We start from the raw sequence: 18498 nt of genomic DNA, 5'->3' as shown, positions 1-18498 counted from the left end.
CTCCTATTAAATGAACCTTAAAATATACCTATAGTAATTTCTTCACAATTGTTAATATGTTGACTCACATCAGTTTTAATAAAAGATATTCTCAGCTTGTCAAAGGCTCATGTTAAGCTTTTGACAACACATTTGAAGTTTTCTGAATGACTTTAAAGACAAAACACCATAGATTTTCTAGGCAGCACCTCTACTTCCTATTCATTAACCTTTACTCACCCTATCTTCCAAATCTGAAGATCTTCTTAGATGACTAGCTAACAATTTAATTATACCACAATCATATTGTTTCATGGAACATCACTATCTTAATCTAAAATAATAATCATAATAAAAAGCTCAGGGACGATTTTGGAGCCCTCAGTCTTTCAATAGAAATACTTTCAGTAGAAAGGTACCTACGTATTGAGCCAGTCCTGTTACTTGGCCTGAGATTCTTTTTCTCAATCAGTTACAGACCACTTGGAAAGGAACGGAACTGTAGGGCTCAGTGTGTTCTGGGTGGGACAGCCAGGATTTTCCAGCAGGTCATAAAAAAGGGACACGGGTATAAAAACACATACACACACAGATACACATGCAGTGCAAATGTTGGCTTTCAAATGATTTCTCTTTTATTTCTCATTTGAAATAAATAAATTAGATTATCATACAAATATGTTTTCTTAATTGAGCTTATTATTAGCTAAATGCTAATTTAAAATAATTTCAAAGAAGATACATATTTTCCCAATTAAAAGGCATCCCCTCCTTCCCATCCCACCAGACTTACAAGTGCCATAATACATAAGACCTTGGGGCCTGGCAATAGCCAGCAGCTGGAAGTCAAACTTCTGGCAAGGTGCATGTCTGGATGTTAAAGTTACAGCAGCAATATCGAGACCCCTGGTCTGGATGTCTTTTGTTTAGACTTTCTTTGTTTGTTTCTTGTTCCTTTTGCCTCTGGATAAAAAGAAAGAAAACTCTTCCTGAGAACTGCTTAGTTGGTGTTTGGCAATAGTCTCCAATCTGAAAAATATATATATAAAAATATATATATATATATATATATATAGACTCATAACTCTAACCTAATGAAATGTACAATGACATAAGTGCTAATAAGAAAAAGGCAGTAGGAATGAGATTTGGCTGCAAAGAAAGATAGAACATATCTCTTTTCACTTCACCACACTTCATAATTGTGCCAAATAGCAGACATGAGGCTGAGAAGACATTTGGTATGGAGTGACAGAGGCGGGAAGTCTCTTCTACTCCAACGAGAACCAAGTACATTAACAGAGTGTAATTGGATTCAGTTTTCCTAAGCCAGTGACTGTCAAGGTAGGATTCAAAGTGTGGACTCAGGATTTCTGTAAATTTGTCAACAGATTCATGAGGTCAAAACTACTTTCATAATAAAACTAAAATGCTAATTATCTTTTCACCATGTTGACATTTGTCTTGAAAGGGTGAGAAAAAATGCTGACATCTGAGCAAGAATCAAACAAGTGGCAAAAACATTCCAGCCATTATGATGAGATTGGTTGCCACACAATCACAGTTAAGAAAAGAATGTCAGCTTCACTTAAGAATGCCATTGGTGAAACAGTGTTGATTACACAGTGGCCCATTACTGTCTTCTTAGCATTGTGTGGAGAAATGGTGTCTGCTGCACGCTCAAGCAGGATGGACGGGTGCCCTGTGCAGCTCCTGCAATCACTTCAGTTGCAATAAACGCAAGTGTTACTGAAATAACAACTGACAAGCTTCGTTACTCAGACAGGTTTTGGCCAAAAATTTCCTCACAAAACTGAAGAGAATCTGTTGCTTTAAAAAAAAAAAAACAATGGATGGTATTGGTTGCTGACGATAAAAGTTTCAAGTGACTATTAGAATTTCTGAAAACTTAAAACCATCATGATGTGCCTGACAATGTCCCAGTTTTAAAGAATTTATGATAAGATTTGTGGTGAAAATAACAATTGTAAATTTCTTTATACAGTATAATGAAATGTATTAACATTTATAAAATCAGCATAAAGCTTTGAATCGATATTTTCCAAATGATAAATGTGTCACGTAACAAAATCATGCATAGATACATGATTCATTCCAAGTGAAAGATAGACCAATGAATTTCATGTAACAAAAATATTTCATTGATTTGGATACAGACTCCTCATTGCAGTTAAACTTTAAGAAATTACCATTTGTCAGCCAGGTGCAGTAGCTCACGCCTGTAATCTCAGCACTTTGGGAGGCCGAGGCGGGAGGATCACGAGGTCAGGAGATCGAGACCATCCTGGCTAACACGGTCAAACCCCGTCTCTATTAAAAATACAAAAAATTAGCCGGACGTGGTGGCGGGCACCTGTAGTCCCAGCTACTCGGGAGACTGAGGCAGGAGAATGGCGTGAACCCAGGAGGCGGAGCTTGCAGTAAGCCGAGATCGTGCCACTGCACTCCAGCCTGGGCTACAGTGCGAGACTCCATCTCAAAAAAAGAAAGAAATTACCATTTGTCTAGTTTTGGTGTACTGTCGATGAAGAATATGTATAATAATCTGGAAAACTATTAATGTAATCCTTTATTTTCCAAACATATTGTACATCTCTGTGAGGCTGGATATTCTTCATCTACTTCATCTTAAACAACATATTGCAACCTATTGCATGCGGAAGCAGATGTTAGAACCCAGCTGCTGTTTATTAAGCTATGTGGCTACACAGGGAGGGGGAATCCAGAGACAGCCTGGTGGTCTCCCTGAATGAAGGGGCAAAACTAAGAGCTTAGGGAGGGCAATGCAGCTGGATTTCACAGAGAAGGAAGACCTAGAGAAAAGTTTCACACAAATAGTGAGCTCTGGACATCTTTGCCCTTGAGTCTTCAGCTAAGTACTGATCACTGCACATATGTGAAAAAATTACCCAATGCTAGGAAAAGAACCACCCAAAAGGAAAGGAGGAAATGAAGCAGGAGCTCACAGCAGGTGGGAAAATTTCCTGTTCCCAGTAGCCAGGGTGAAACACCTCATAATTCATGGGGCATCGGGTGGAGTACTCAGATGTCCACATGGAACACTTACCAAGATTGACCATGTTCTGAGCCATGAAACAAATCCCCCAGATTTAAAGGAATCCAAGTCATACAAAGCATGCTCTTTGCCCTCAATGAAAATAACTTAAAGGTCAATAACAGAAAAATATCTGGAAAATCCCTAAATATTTGGAAACTAAGTAGCATACTAAATAGCTCGTGGAAAGAAGGGAAAAAGGGAAAATAGAAAGTATTTTGAATTGAATGACAATAAAATTAACAATCATCTATTCAGACTGATAAGGAAAAAAGAAAGCATACAAAATTTACTAATATCAGAAGTGAGAGAGGTGACACAATAGACTACAGATACTGAGAATAATGAGGGAAATATGGATAACTTAGGGTTAAACAAAATCAATAAGGAAGATAAAATGGGAAAGTCCTTGAAAGAGACACCCTAACAATGCTTTCTCAAGAAGAAATTGAGACATTGAATACCACTATATTCATTAATGTAGTTGAAAAGAAAGCTCCAGGCTCAGATGTCTTCCTTGGCTACTTCTACCAAGCATTTAAAAAAATAATAGCAATTATATACAAATTATTCCAGAACTTAGAACATGAGAGGATATTTTCCAACTCATTCCATGAGGTCAACATTACTCTGATACCAAAATCAGATAAAGATACTGAAACAAATGAAAGCTACAGATAAATATCCCTCATAACCATAAATGCAAAAAACTAACAAAATCTTTTTTTTTTTGAGAAGAAGTCTCACTCTGTTACCCAGGCTGGAGTGCAGTGGCATGATCTCGGCTCATTGCAAGCTCCGCCTCCCAGGTTCATGCCATTCTCCTGCCTCAGCCTCCCCAGTAGCTGGGACCACAGGCGCCCGCCACCACGCCCGGCAATTTTTTGTATTTTTTTAGTAGAGACGGGGTTTCACCGTGTTAGCCAGGATGGTCTTGATCTCCTGACCTCGTGATCCACCCACCTCGGCCTCCCAAAGTGCTGGGATTACAGGTGTGAGCCACCGCGCCTGGCCTAACAAAATCTTAATAAATGGAATTCAATCATATATAAAATGATAGCCCATAGCATAAAAATAATGTACACAGGGATTAATCTGGAAAAGACTTGCAAGACTGACACACAAAAAAGTACAAAACATTGCTGAGAAAAAGTAAAGACAAAAATAAATGAAGAGATCTACGAGTTTGCAGATCAAGACTCAATACAGTTAAGATCTAAATTCTCACATTGATCTATAAATTCAATGCAATCTGTTTATAATCCCAGAATACCTTTTTGTAGAAATAAAAAAGCTGATTCTATAATTCAGATGGAAAGGCAAAAGATGGGGCAGCCAAGCAAGTCTGCAAAAAACGTACAGTATTCAGGTCTTACATTACCTGACTGAAAATCTCAGTATAAAGCTACAGTAATCAGTTGAGTATGCTGTTGGCATAAAGATAGACAAATAGATTAGTGAAGCAGAATAGAGAGTCTTGAAATTGACCTGCACAGAGTCAACTCACTTTAATGAAAGATACAAAGGCAATTTGGTGGAGAAAGAATAACTTATTCAATAAATAGTACTGAGATAACTGGATATCTACATGCAAAAAACCAGTGTAATCCAAACCTCACACTTTATCCAAATATTAACTCAGGAGGAATAATAGACCTAAATATAAAACTAAAGCTATGAAACTAAAACTCTAAAAGGAAAAAACAAAGGACAAAGTCTTTGTGACACTGGGTTAGACAGAGATCTGTGTGGACATATGTTGTTATTTCTCTTGGTTAAATACCTAGGAGCATAACTTCTAAGTTATATGATATGTGCATATTTCATTTTTCATCACTGACTGGACTATAGTATAAATAAAGAAATTATAAATTTTTATAATTGGTTTATATTGTTCTGTTGATGAATTCATTGATAATTTTGAGTGTCCTTTAAAAGGTGACATGCCACAGCACTCTGCTCTGGAGGGCTACAGAGGGCCCTCTCACGTCTTTGGCTGAGCACAGTTAATGCATGCATGAGAGGAAGCTTCTCTTGACTGAACTAGGACAATCCAAATGAATTATCCAGATGAACAATCCAAGTAATTGGAACAATCCAAACCAATGGAACAACCCAAACAGTTCCCTGAGAGTCAGGAACAGGTCCTGTTGTCACCAGCCAGAGTGGAAAACTTGAGGAAGAGCATGGCAGTGGAGTCCCTGGGTTTTCTTTTCATCTCCCAAATATCCCAAACTAGGTGCTAGAGAGACCTCCAACTTGGAATTACCAAAAAAAGCCCAAGTAAAGTCTAGGCCAAAGGGCCGAGAAAGAATGGCCCAGCCGAGACGGCCTCTCCTGGCTCTTATGGAGCAGCAGAGCACATACCTCCTACAATGCCAGTGGCATAGAGAGATCACATTCTGGTCTTTCCCAACATACCCCATCTGCCTCCCACAGCAGAAAGTGGCCCAGATAGGTGTTCTTCTCTCCAACAGCACTGCCGGAGACTAAGCTGGCAGCCCCCTGGAACCAGGTCACCTGGAGAGCAGGCCTAGTCACCCTCATCCCTACTTAGAGTCATTGGGCATAGCTGGACGCTTATTTTGTCCCTGGGGATGGCACCATCAAGGACTGAGTAGGAGCTCTGTCAGCTCCTAGCACCCTGGAGGGCACAGTTCTCTCTACCTGCATCTTACATGTCCTACTCAACAGCAACAGGCCAGGGGAAATGCATTCTGCATTAGAATTATTCTGCAGGTGGAACCAGCAGGGATTAAATGGGAGCCCCAGTGGGGCCAGGTGAATGAAGCAGACCAGAATAGAAGCTCCATAAGCTAAATTATCATTGGACCCACAGCCCCAAAAGTAAGCCCAAACCTGTATGCTAAGCCCAAACAGAGAGAATGCATGCTAAAATAGGTGAATTAAATAGGATCTAGATTATCCTAAAATAATATCCAAAAATGTCCAGGAGATAATTTGTCTTGGCCAGAAGTATTTGTCTTGGCCAGGCGCGGTGGCTCACGCCTGTAATCCCAGCACCTTGGGAGGCCAAGACGGGCGGATCACCTGAGGTCAGGAGATCACAACCAGCCTGGCCAACATGGTGAAACCCCGTCTCTACTAAAAATACAAAAATTAGCTGGGCGTGGTGGCGGGTGCCTGTAATCCCAGATACTGGGGAGGCTGAGGCCGGAGAATATCTTGAACCCGGGAGGCGGAGGTTGCAATGAGCCAAGATCACGCCACTGCACTCCAGACTGGGTGATAGAGCGAGACTCCATCTCAAAAAATACATATTATTTGTCTTAACAAAAATGAAAAAAAAAAATCTTACTGTTCTAAAAAAGAAAATAAAATAATTTTAAAAATAATTTTTTTAAAAAAGCACAATATTATAATCAATCAGGTGTTGGGGGTATCTGACAAGTATTTTAAAGCAAGTGTTATAAAAATGTTTCCACAAGCAATTGCAAAATACAAAATATCAGCAAAGAAAAAGAAGTTATAAAAAAGAATCAAATGAAAATTATGTGAAAAATACAAAATAGCAACAACCAAATTAAAAAAAAAACACAGCCCTCACTGGATGAGCTCAAAAGAAGACAAGAGATGACAGAGGATGGAGTTAGTAAATTTGAGGACAGATCAACAAATAATTTATTCAGTCAAACAACAGAAAAAGAATGGATAAAAAATTAAAGATTTGCAGATAGCTGCAGACAATAATAAAATATCTAACACAGATTGTTTGGTCATCATATGGTCTGAGTCCTAGAAAGAGAAGAGAAAAAGTCTGAGACCAAAAATTTATTCAAATAAATAATGGCTGGAAACTTCCAAAATTAGGCAAACTATCTAAACTATATATAACCTACAGATTCAAATAGGGAAATGAAGCCAAAATAAGAAAACCAAAGAAATTCATGACAAAATGTATCATAATTAAACTTCTGAAAACATCTTAAAAGAAGCCAGAGAAAAATGAAGCATTGCCTATAGGGAACACCAATTTGAATGAGATTTGATAATTCCTCTGAAACCAAAGAACCCAGAACAAAGTGACAAACATTTCTCAAGTGCTAAAAGTACTGTTAACTTCAAATTCTAATTCCAGCAATACTATCCTTCATGAATGATGGGAAACAAAGTCATCCACAGGCAAAGGAAAACTAAGAGAACATTTCTCTTAATTTTAGTTCTCTTAATTTTTAAAATTAAAAGAACTACCAGCAGACATACCCTTAAATAATGGCCAAAAGAAGTTCTTTGAACAGAAAGTATATGATAACATAAGAAGTACTAGAACCTCAGAAGGGAAAGAACAACAGACGGGTAAAAGTAGGAATTGAGTATAATAGAATATTATTATCCTAATTAATTTATGAAGTCATTTGATTATTAAAGCAGAAATCATAATACCATCTGATGTTGGGATCTGTATATATATATGTATATATACATATGTATATATATGTGTGTATATATATATACAGACACATAAATACACATATACATATATATGCATATATATGTATGAAGTCCTGAGACATATTTTAAAAGTGGGGAAAGCAAAGGGAACAAATGGAAGTAAAGGTTCAACACTTTATTCAAAGTGGTAAAACATTAATACCTATAGGGTGTAAGTTCTATGTGTATATTGTGATACCTAGAGAAACTGCCAAGAAAATTATACAAAGCGATATGCTCAAAATTGATATAAAGAAAACACACTAGAATCCTTCAAAATGTTCAAGTAGCACACAGGAAGACAGGAAAAGAGAAACAGAAGAACCAAAAACAGAGAAACAAACAGAAAACATAAATAGCAGCCATAAGCCTTAACATATCCATAATTAGTTTAAGAATAAATTGGCTAAACACACCAATTTAATACACAGATTGGCAGAGTACATTAAAAACATCCCATGTCCAAGTAATATGCTGTGTGCACTGAAGTCACTTCAAACACAACAACATAGGTAGGTACAAAGTAAAGGGAAGGGGCCAGGCACGTTGGTTCACGCCTGTAATCCCAGCACTTCGGGAGGCCAAGACGGGCGGATCACGAGGTCAGGAAATCGAGACCATCCTGGCTAACACGGTGAAACCCGGTCTCTGCTAAAAATACAATAAAAAAAAAAAATTAGCCAGGCGTGGTTGCGGGCACCTGTAGTCCCAGCTACTCGGGAGGCTGAGGCAGGAGGATGGCGTGAACCTGGGAGGCAGAGCTTGCAGTGAGCCGAGATCGCACCACTGCACTCCAGCCTGGGCGACAGAGCGAGACTCTGTCTCAAAAAAAAAAAAAGGGAAGGAAAAAGATACAGCATGCTACCTGTAATAAGCAAATACAATCAACCAACTGGATCTGAATAACATGTATAGAGAAACACACCACTGCAAAACAACAGAATGAATGTACATTTTTAAAGCATCCATGAAACATTCATCAAGATAGCCTATATCCTGGGACATAAAACAAACGTCATTAACTCAAATGAGTGTTAATGACTACCCGGAAGTGAAAGAGTACTAGCCTAGATATAGCAGTATGGAGGCAGGAAAACATTCTGCACCCACTATACTGTGGTTCAAGTGGATAAGGCAAGTGAATGGGAAGGGATTTCCTGAAAAACATAACGTGGTTGGGAGTTGGCTTACATCGACAGCTCCAGAATGAAACTGGAAAGATGTGAGAGGAATGGGAGTTCAAACGTGTAAGCCCAGGACAGTGCAGTAGGTGGGGGATGAGGGTCTGGAAAGGATGGGGGTGAGTGGTTGGATGAGAAGCCCAAGAAGTGGCTGACATTAGATATCTTAACTGTAAGCCCAGGATTCTTTGGGGACAGGAATGACTCAAGGTCTCAGGCTGTTTCTGGCCTGATATTAAAAGAAGGGTGAGATGGTATGAAATTTACAGAGGGTTTCTGTGGTCAGTTATGGGATGACTGTTTCATGGAGCTTGGGCCACCCAAAGAGCAAAGCTTCTGGGGAATAAGAGTCTGAGGTGTGTCCATGTAGCTACTTCTTCAACATCCCTGCACACATAGAAAGTTCCCACAAAAGACGCTTGCCGTGATTGTCCATTACATACCAAGGTGGAATCTTCCCAAAACAAAGACACTTATTTTTAATACAATCCCTATTAGAATTGCTCATGCTCAGGGAACAGTTATGAAACAAAATTGAGATATAGCATCAACTTTGGCAAAATAATGTTTTAAAAATTATTTTACCCATCAAAATTATTATATATATACAGCAATTATAGAAATGTATTTAAAAGTAATCTCTATTTAGAGATGTTTACCATGTATATATTCAATTTGGAGGTTTCAGATCAATCATATGCTCTTTAAAATTAAATGACCATAAAACTAACTTTATGGCACCCTGGGCATAATGGGTACAGAACTTTTGATAACACTGATTAACAGTCTACAGAAATTTATAGACAACCTTTTCGGATAAGCTAGTACTGTCAAGGCTCGGGAGTTCTAAAATTGCTATGAAATCTTCCTTAAACAATTGACAGCAGCTGCAAAGCATTTTCTTTAGCTTTATGCAGAGTATTTGCGATTGCTGACAAGGCTCCTATTTGGCTTTTTTATCCCTTTAACCGCGTAGAATTACTGAAATTGAACTTGCGAGTTCTAACACTAAAAGCCTCTTCATTTTCTTGATCTTATAATGTAATATTCTTTCCTCCCAAGAAAGATGAGCTAAGCAGTGGCTTTCTTTTATAACTACGTTTTCAAAGCAAACATTTTAAAAGTAGATGTTACGTGGGAAACAAGCCTTCTGACTATTTTCCTAAATAGCTTAGGACTTTCTATAGAGCCTGCATTTTCAGTCTCAAGGATGATGGCCCTCCCAATGATTCTCTCTTCTCTTTAAACACACAGTCCTCCTGAGCTGAGGTGCCTGAGCAGCAAGAGCTCAGGGATCCTTCAGACCTCAGTTCAGTTCCTGCTCCATCTCCCAAACTGCCAAGAGGATTTGCACATGGACAGGCAACAAAAGTCAACTCTCTTTCCCTCCTTAAATCTGCCAGCAGTTTGGACCTTTTTTATAAACATATGGTATGTTTTTCCCAAACGTAAATCTAAAGTCATCACTATTTTTCTTACTCTCTTGCTTGAATTCGGGTATCTAGAGCAATTATGAAGTTGTGTGTGTGTGTGTGTGGTGTGTGTGTGTGTCTGTGTCTGTGTGTGTGTGCATGTATAGCATAACACACTTTATAGGTTAACTTCCAAGAGAGAAAAGTAACCATCAAATTATCAAATATATACACACATGTGTATATGTATACATACATAATCATATTATATATATACATATAGTAAACATTTTCTTTTCATCAGTGGAATAATCCTTTGAAAGACGACACTTTGCTGCCTCAGCAGAAGGAATGCATAGAGCTGGAAACATGTGGTACAACCTCAACGAATAATCTCTAATATTTTTTTATTGTGGAAGCTATAAATCTGTTGGTAGAAACTGCCCCTGTATGGCCAAGGTGTTTTTTCTTATTTAAAATGCTTAAGCTTGTATTCTTTACTGTTTTGATTAGAAGATCACCATTTAGGATAAGAAGAGTCACGCCCATGATATTCTTCCATTCCTACCCTCTGATATAGACACCCATTTTGTTTCAGTAATGTATTAGTTACAAATGTAGTCTTCCTCTGGCCATAGTCAAATCTCACTAATCTAATCTTAATTTATCAAAATATGAGTTTTTTTAAAAAAAGAAAAAATTTAGAGAACACAAAGTTCCACTGTGATATTCCGACGTGATTCATGGGTGCATGCGCAGAATGAGAAAGAATTCTAAATGCATTCTTAAAAGATAAGCCCTTGTGAAGATTTGTGGTCCTTGAGGAAAAAAGATTAAGCCCTTTCAGAGAGTCTGCTAAAATTATGCTTAGTGGATTTACTAAATCCTTAAAATTATGACACTGAGTTACCACAAATTATTTTGGAATAAAAATTGATATAAATAAATATTACTATACTGTGACATTTTAAGCTTAAAACCTTTTTCTCACACGAACATGATGAAAAGCAGAAACTTGACAAGCCGAAATTATCTGCCATCATTGCTAATGCTGTATAACAGCAAAGCTAGTGATTTTGCCAATTTAGCATTCGCTATGAAATAGCTGGATTGTCTTCCACTAAATGATGTCCTTTCTGGTTAGAAACTGGAAAGTATTCTATCATGTCTTGGCTATATTTTGAACTTTGCCATACTAAGTAAACTTGAGCTACCTAATACATGTAAAATCCCTTTTTTTCTGACCTGATTTTCCTCCGCATTTCCAAGTAGGAATAAAGTCAAATCTTACAGGCTTAGATGAAGTTTGATAATTGCCAAATTCACTGTGTGTTGTTTTGTAGAAAAAGAGCCACTCCCTATGGCAAACAGTGAGCAACTCAATCTACCTGTAAACAACTTCACGCGTCTTGCAGAAGACAGGGATTTTAGATGAGATGACCATCCAGGCCTATGTTTGGGACGCATATACTGGATTTAATAGGCTCCAGTATTCAGTAAGCTCCCTAGCACAATAAGCACTTGATAAACATTTCTTGATTATATCAGCTGCTACTAATTACAGGCTGTTTGAGAGCTTGGGCATTATCTTTTTTTTGATTATTGCTATATCCTTGTTACCTGAAATAGTGCCTGGCACATAGCAGGTGATCAGTAAAGATTTGTTGGTTGATGAACTATTTGGCGAATGTATAAACTGCTGGCCATGCAGAATCACGGAGTGACTGATTTGAGAATGTCAGCTCACTGTGCAGGTGTCAGGGTGCAAGTTGCAGACCAGCCACTTAACAGGTATGTGACCTGGGACCAAAGGCTACCAATGAACCCAAGTTCAAAGGCTACCAATGAACCCAAGTTTCTACCTATCTCCTAAAGTTACGGCGAGAATTGATGAAATAGATGGGAAGGAGGGGATGGCTCCCTGAGGCTTGATGAAGCAGCAGCCCTCCGTGGCAGTGTGTCGGTGTCGAGGCTCCGGCCTGACCCCTCCAGGGGGTCGACAGGATGGTCTCCAGATGCCAGGAGTCCTGAAGGGCTGACCCTGATGAAGAAACCTCAGGTGGAGTCCTGGGGAAGCAGTGCGGGATCCCAGCCTCAGGCCTGCCCTGATGGTGTTCAGGATCAGGGCGACCACACCACACCCAAGAACAAAAGCCTCACAGGAGCTCATTGTCCTCCTGCAGGAGGGGTGCAGACTGATGTCAAAGAAGATGGTTCTAACTCCTCCCACTCTCTGCTCTCATCGAGACATGTAGCCACACCACAACACAGGCTTGGAGAAGAAGCTGGGAACAGGACTTGGCAAGGATCTCTGTCACTCCAACGCTGGCCTTGCTGGTCAAGTTACCCGCTGGGCACTCCTACCCGGACGCCCGTGGCGGTGGCATTGTGCTGTATCCTCCCTGGGCTCTGGCCTCTGCTCTGTCCTCTATCTTTGTCTGCCGTGTTTCTGAGGGCCCTAGAGGCTTCTTGGTCTGGCTCAATGTCTTCAACAAAGAACACTTTTGAATCCATCAGGGAGAAACTTCGTGGGGAAAAAAAATCCAGTATCCATGGAAGGATACTGCAGTATCCAGTGCATAGGAAGTACTCAGTAAAGATTGCTCTTATATGAGTCTGCTCGGGCTGCTACAACAAAATGCCATGGACTGGGTGGTTTATAAACAACAAAAATTATTGCTCACTGTTTTGGAGGATGGAAAGAACAAGATCAAGGTGCCAGCAGTTTGGTGTTTGGTGAGGCTCACTTCCTGGCCCATAGGTGCTCCCTTCTCACTGTGTCTTCATGGTGGAGAGGACTAACTAGCCCTCTGGGGTCTCTTTGAGAAGGGTACTCATCCCATTCATGAGAGTTTTGTTTCCATGACCTAATCACCTTCCAAAGGTCCCACCTCTTACTGCCATCATCTGCCTCCATCATGGTGTCTGCCCCCTCCATTCTCTCTGGGCTTGCTGGGAACAGCAACAGTGGCTCTTCAATTACATATTTGCTCCTACCAAAAAGGCTTCGTACTTCATGACATTTGCTGTTTGCAAAGCTTGAAGGACCCTAATGTAACCTATTTATTTGACAGATAATAGAATTGGATCACAAAGAGATTTTGTGACTTTTGCCTCTAGAAAGCAGACCTACTGCCCGTATTGCATTTTTAACTGCTGCTGTAGCACATTACCATAAAGTAGAGGCTTAAGACAAGAAAAGCATATAGCTCAGAGTTGTGTAGTCCAGAAGTCTAATAAGGGACTCCCTGAGCTAAAATCAAGGCATCAGCAGGGCTGTGTTTCTTTCTGAGGACTCTAGAAGAGAATCCATCTTCTTGCCTGTTCCAACTTCCAGAGGCCCCTCCTCCATCTGCCGAGCTGATGACACCACATCTCTTCCTTCCCTTCGCTGTCGTGACTGCTCGTGCTGACTCTCTTCTTTGGCCTTCCTGTTTCACTTTTAAGACCTTGTGATTACACTGGGCCCACAAGGATAATCCAGGATGATCCCCTTATTTTAAGGTCAGCTGATTAGCAACCATGCTTTCCTCTTTCCCGTTTAACCCAACATATTCACAGGTTCTGGGAATTGGGACATGGGCATCTTCGGGGGCCGTGATTTAGCCTGCCTGTCAATTAGGTTTTAAGGGCCAAGTGTTCTGACTGTAAGTCTAATGATTTTTCAACAGCAGTAGTATTTTCAAATTAAAGAACAGCCATCATGCTAAAACACTTCTGTACAATTGTAGCCTGCAGGTAAATATAGCACATCTGTGTGGACTAGAAGTGGAACAAAAGTTCCAAATTGAATCAGTGCCAGAAAGAATAAAGGAAGTTGTCTCTTGCCAGTTGTAGGTTTTTACAAAACAATTCTGGAGAAATTTGAAAGATTACACTAGGCTCAGCACTGGCCTTCTTGGTAACCTGTTCCTGCAACATGGCTACGTCCTCATAAGTTATTTGGGGAAGAAAACCATCTCAGAAGATGCTGCTATTTACACACTCTCGAAGGCCCAGGCCATGCCATGTGTTCGTGGTTTTACAGCTGTAAAGGGCAGCAATCCACAAAGTGCTGCTCAGAGCCAGCGCATTTGGTCCAAGGGCGAATGGTCAAGATTTTCACGGCTTAGTGAAGAGCTTCATGAAATAAGTGAGCCCAAAGAGGATGAGAGGAGGAAGAAAGACATCGCATCTTTGAAGGTGCTCATTTTTACCTTTATCACTGTAAATTTTTCTCCCTTGGTAAATCACAAAATTCTTGTACCATTTAACTCAAGATTGCTTATAAATATTTTGGTATAAACTAATTATGGGATGATATTAATATTGTATATTAGCACATTTTTCTGGTACAAAGAATAACTAGAACACAGTTTTCCTCAATTTGGCATAGATAAGATTGTTTTCATGAGAAAAGAACACAAGCAAACAAACAAAAACCAGCTACCTAAAGCGTTTCTTACAATGCATCCCCGTCTATGCTTTCTGCTAAATAAATAAAAAATCTCTTAGATTATTCAACACTTAGGCTGCCGCATTATTGTTATAATTCTCTTCGCCCCTATCCCCCAAAGTGAATTAAAGGCTCCATAGGTCTGAATTCCATGTTGATTTGCTGACTTTGCAGAGATCTGTGTAAAAAGTTGGCATAGGCTGAGAAAACATCCTGATCGAACAAAGACAATATATTTTTATGTATTGACTTTTGTGTGATTCAATTTGCAGTAAGTATGAGAGTAACCTTTATAAACTGTCCTATGAACTTAAAAGCAAGTTTGCATTTTGTGGTTAACTTTTCTTTTACTGTATGACTTCCAAGCTGATGACCTAGCTTATGGGAGCTCTTGAAACCTTTTAGACAAATAATGAAAATGAATGGTTTTCCAAATGCTTAGAATCATGATCTAAAAGTTGGATAGACTTTTGGGAAGGCAGACCCTATTAATTTACAATTGTAATAATGAAGATAAAAGATAAATTGTACTTTAATTGTTTGCATAGGAAGGCAATGAATGTTTAACTTTAAATCTGCAATCCTATTTACATTTGAACTTTATTTTTAGTTGGCAAATAATAATTGTACATTTAGGGGTACAATCAAAACAATGGGATGCTTTGACATAGGTATGTGAGGGAATTGACTTGGTAATTAGCGTGATTAAATCTGTTATTCTAAATAAAGTCGTGAAATTCTCATTTCCATAATAGGTAGCTATTTTTCATTTAAAAAGCCTATACTCATCATTCAAAGCATATTGGTATATTGGTAATTTTTTTCCTTTTTCCACTTTAGCAATATGTAAAATTTTATACACGCTTTCATCAGATTATTAAGCATCATTCAAATTGTGTTCCGAGTCAATGTTTCCTCTTTACTAAATCATGAATTATGCTGGGAATAAGTACCGATTTTATGCTTTTAGTTCTATTATTTTCTTTCTATTTCATGAGTTCCCTCTGGCCTATTACAGATTTATGTGGAAACTGTGGGACTTTTCCTACTGAAATTTATTATTTTTATAGCTGATGAAACTAGTCTTTTTTAAACTATAGCTATTTTCACCAAAATTAATCAAAACATTATAGTTTATTATTGATTGATTAACTTCCTGATAATATGGCACTTTTAGAAGTATTTCCTTATGAAAACAATTAAAACTTTTTGCCTGTATACTGTCAAAGGAATTTCTAGTGGTAACTTTGACATACAAACATGTTCTTTCTACTTACCATTCAGAATATTTCTGGGGCCAGGCGTGGTGGCTCATACCTGCAATCCCAGCACTTCGGGAGGCTGAGGCAGTAGGATTGCTTGAGCCTAGGAGTTAAAGACCAGCCTGGGCAATGTAGTGAGACCCTCATCTCTACAAACAATATGGATATTAGCTGGGTGTGGTGGTGCACAGCTATGGTCCCTGCTACTCAGGAGGCTGAGGCAGGCGGATTGCTTGAGGGAGGTGGAAGCTGCAGTGAGCTGCTTTGATCACACCACTGCACTCCAGCCTGGGAGACAGAGTGAAACCCTATCCCAAAAAACAAAAAGAAAAAAAAGGAAAAGAATATTTCTGGAAAGTTACAGTGTGGTGATTGAATAACGTACAGATAAAATGTTTTATTTAGCTTTGGGTAGTTTTTCATGAAAACCAAATTAACAATAGCCTCTCTTCTTCTTGTCCATATTTCTTTTTTAGTCATTTTAAAAAACAAAATCTCAACAATGAAATCTTCAGGAGTTATCAATTAATTATAAGCTTTTAAATACCTGCTGTGTTCTTAGTTTTATGGTTGATGTTAAGGATTATGTACAGGACCTGGAACCCATTTAGAATCAAGAGCTTTTTTTTAGCTGGTTATGTGGTCGCCTAATTCTAAAACATGGAAAGTATCATTAATGTTATTACTATTACTATCACTCATAAGTTAAAAAGTTATAGTGAATCTGGGCACAGTGGCTCCCGCCTGTAATCCCAGCAGTTTGGGAGGCTGAGGCGAGCGGATCACCTGAGGTCAGGAGTTCGAGACCAACTTGACCAACCATGGTGAAACCCTGTCTCTACTAAAAATACAAAAATTAACCGGATGTGGTGCCGGGCACCTGTAATCCCAGCTACTCGGAAGGCTGAGGCAGGAGAATCGCTTGAAACCAGAAGACGGAGGTTGCAGTGAGCCAAGATTACGCCACTGCACTCCAGCCTGGGTGACAAGAGCGAAACACCATCTCAAAAAAAAGTTAAAGTGAATTGAATCAGTTGATTAGTCCACAATTGCATATCTGTTTCTGAACATTTGGTATATCAAGATTATTTGGCAGAAACTAATATATGGCAAGAAGCTAAATTAGGCATTTAAATCAAAGTTTAGCTTTAGAGACCAGTCCAAAGTGGTTTTGTAAGTGTAGTTTATTTCTCGTTTTACATTATCTGAGCCTGAATAGGTCTACCATGCATTGCGTAATAAATTTTTCAGCATATTTACTCTTGCAAAAATGTCAGTGTCATTCCTTAGGAGTTTGAAATATAGAATTTTACAAAGGATAATCAAAGAAGTGGAACATGAGTGTGCTGTTCTATTTTACTGTACCAATCTAAAGGAAAATGAGCATGATTACCTTGGAATATATCATTTCTAGGATTTCTTCTAACCTTTACTTAACATTTAATGATTTCTATGGTATACGTGAGGAATCATTTCATTGTTTTAAAATATTTTTATATCAGCCTTACACAGTTCCTTTTTTTGTCCTTTTAAATATTCCAAGACTCAGAGATCTTAGAAATGTAAGTACCTGAAGTACTTGTCATATCTAATATCCTTCCAGATAACCTCCCTCAATTCTCTTCTATTTTATACATTTGATCCACAGCATGACATGCGCTACAAACTGAAACTTATAAATCATTCTCACTTCTGTAAGACTCTACTGAAAATAATGAAAAGCTAAACTCTTGCCTATGCGCACTGAGTCACATACCACATTCTTGGCTTGAATGGTAGTTAAGCAGAAAAATTGACTGAACAATTTCCAGTGATTCTCAGTGGGGTTAAATGACACAGGGAAAAAAGTAATAGTGATGGTTACAATGTGTAATGATAGAATCGAGATGGAAGAAGTTTGCTCATTACAATAACCTCTCTTGAAGGTGACATTAGAAACATATTATTATCTATTGAGTTGGAGGTTTCAACCCATTAATGGGTCATAACCAGAAAAAATTTTTTAACAAAATAGAAAAAATCGCAAATAGACTACATCATATATGGTAAAGATAAATATCATTCTGCACAATTTTGTTTCTGGGCCAGGTGTGGTGGCTCACTCCTGTAATCCCAGCAATTTGGGAGGCCAAGGTAGGCAGATCACAAGATCAGGAGATCGAGACCATTCTGGCTAACACGGTGAAACCCCATCTCTACTAAAAATACAAAAAATTAGCCGGGCGTGGTCGGGGGGTGCCTGGAGTCCCAGCCACTCGGGAGGCTGAGGCAGAAGAATGGCGTGCACCCGGGAGGCAGAGCTTGCAGTGGGCCGAGATTGCACCACTGCACTTCAGCATGGGTGACAGAGCGAGACTCCATCTCAAAAAAAAAATTAATAATAATAATAATAATTTGTTTCTGGTTTCACACATATGTATGCATGGTCTAGAAGTAAAATTTATTTCTTCCAGTGGGCTGTAGTTTAAAAGGCTTGAGGGTGATTACTCTAGAACAGAGTTTCCTAATCATTTCAAAATTGGCCTGAGCTCTTTTGCAAAATAGAAATCCTTGAGCCCTGCTTAGGCTCATGGTAGCATTGTTTTTCTTCAGCAGTCTTCCCTGGATGATACTACTTCCAGAATATAAATTAAGGAGACTTTTCACTCTTGCAGAAGTGTTTAGGAACAAGCAGTAGCTGGAATGTGGAGTAAGGAAGTAG

The sequence above is a fragment of the Pongo pygmaeus genome, chromosome 17 (assembly GCF_028885625.2).
Source record: "Pongo pygmaeus isolate AG05252 chromosome 17, NHGRI_mPonPyg2-v2.0_pri, whole genome shotgun sequence".
Lineage (NCBI taxonomy): Eukaryota > Metazoa > Chordata > Mammalia > Primates > Hominidae > Pongo > Pongo pygmaeus.
The sequence above is the reverse complement of the archived record's forward strand: the minus strand, read 5'-3'. Positions refer to the sequence as shown.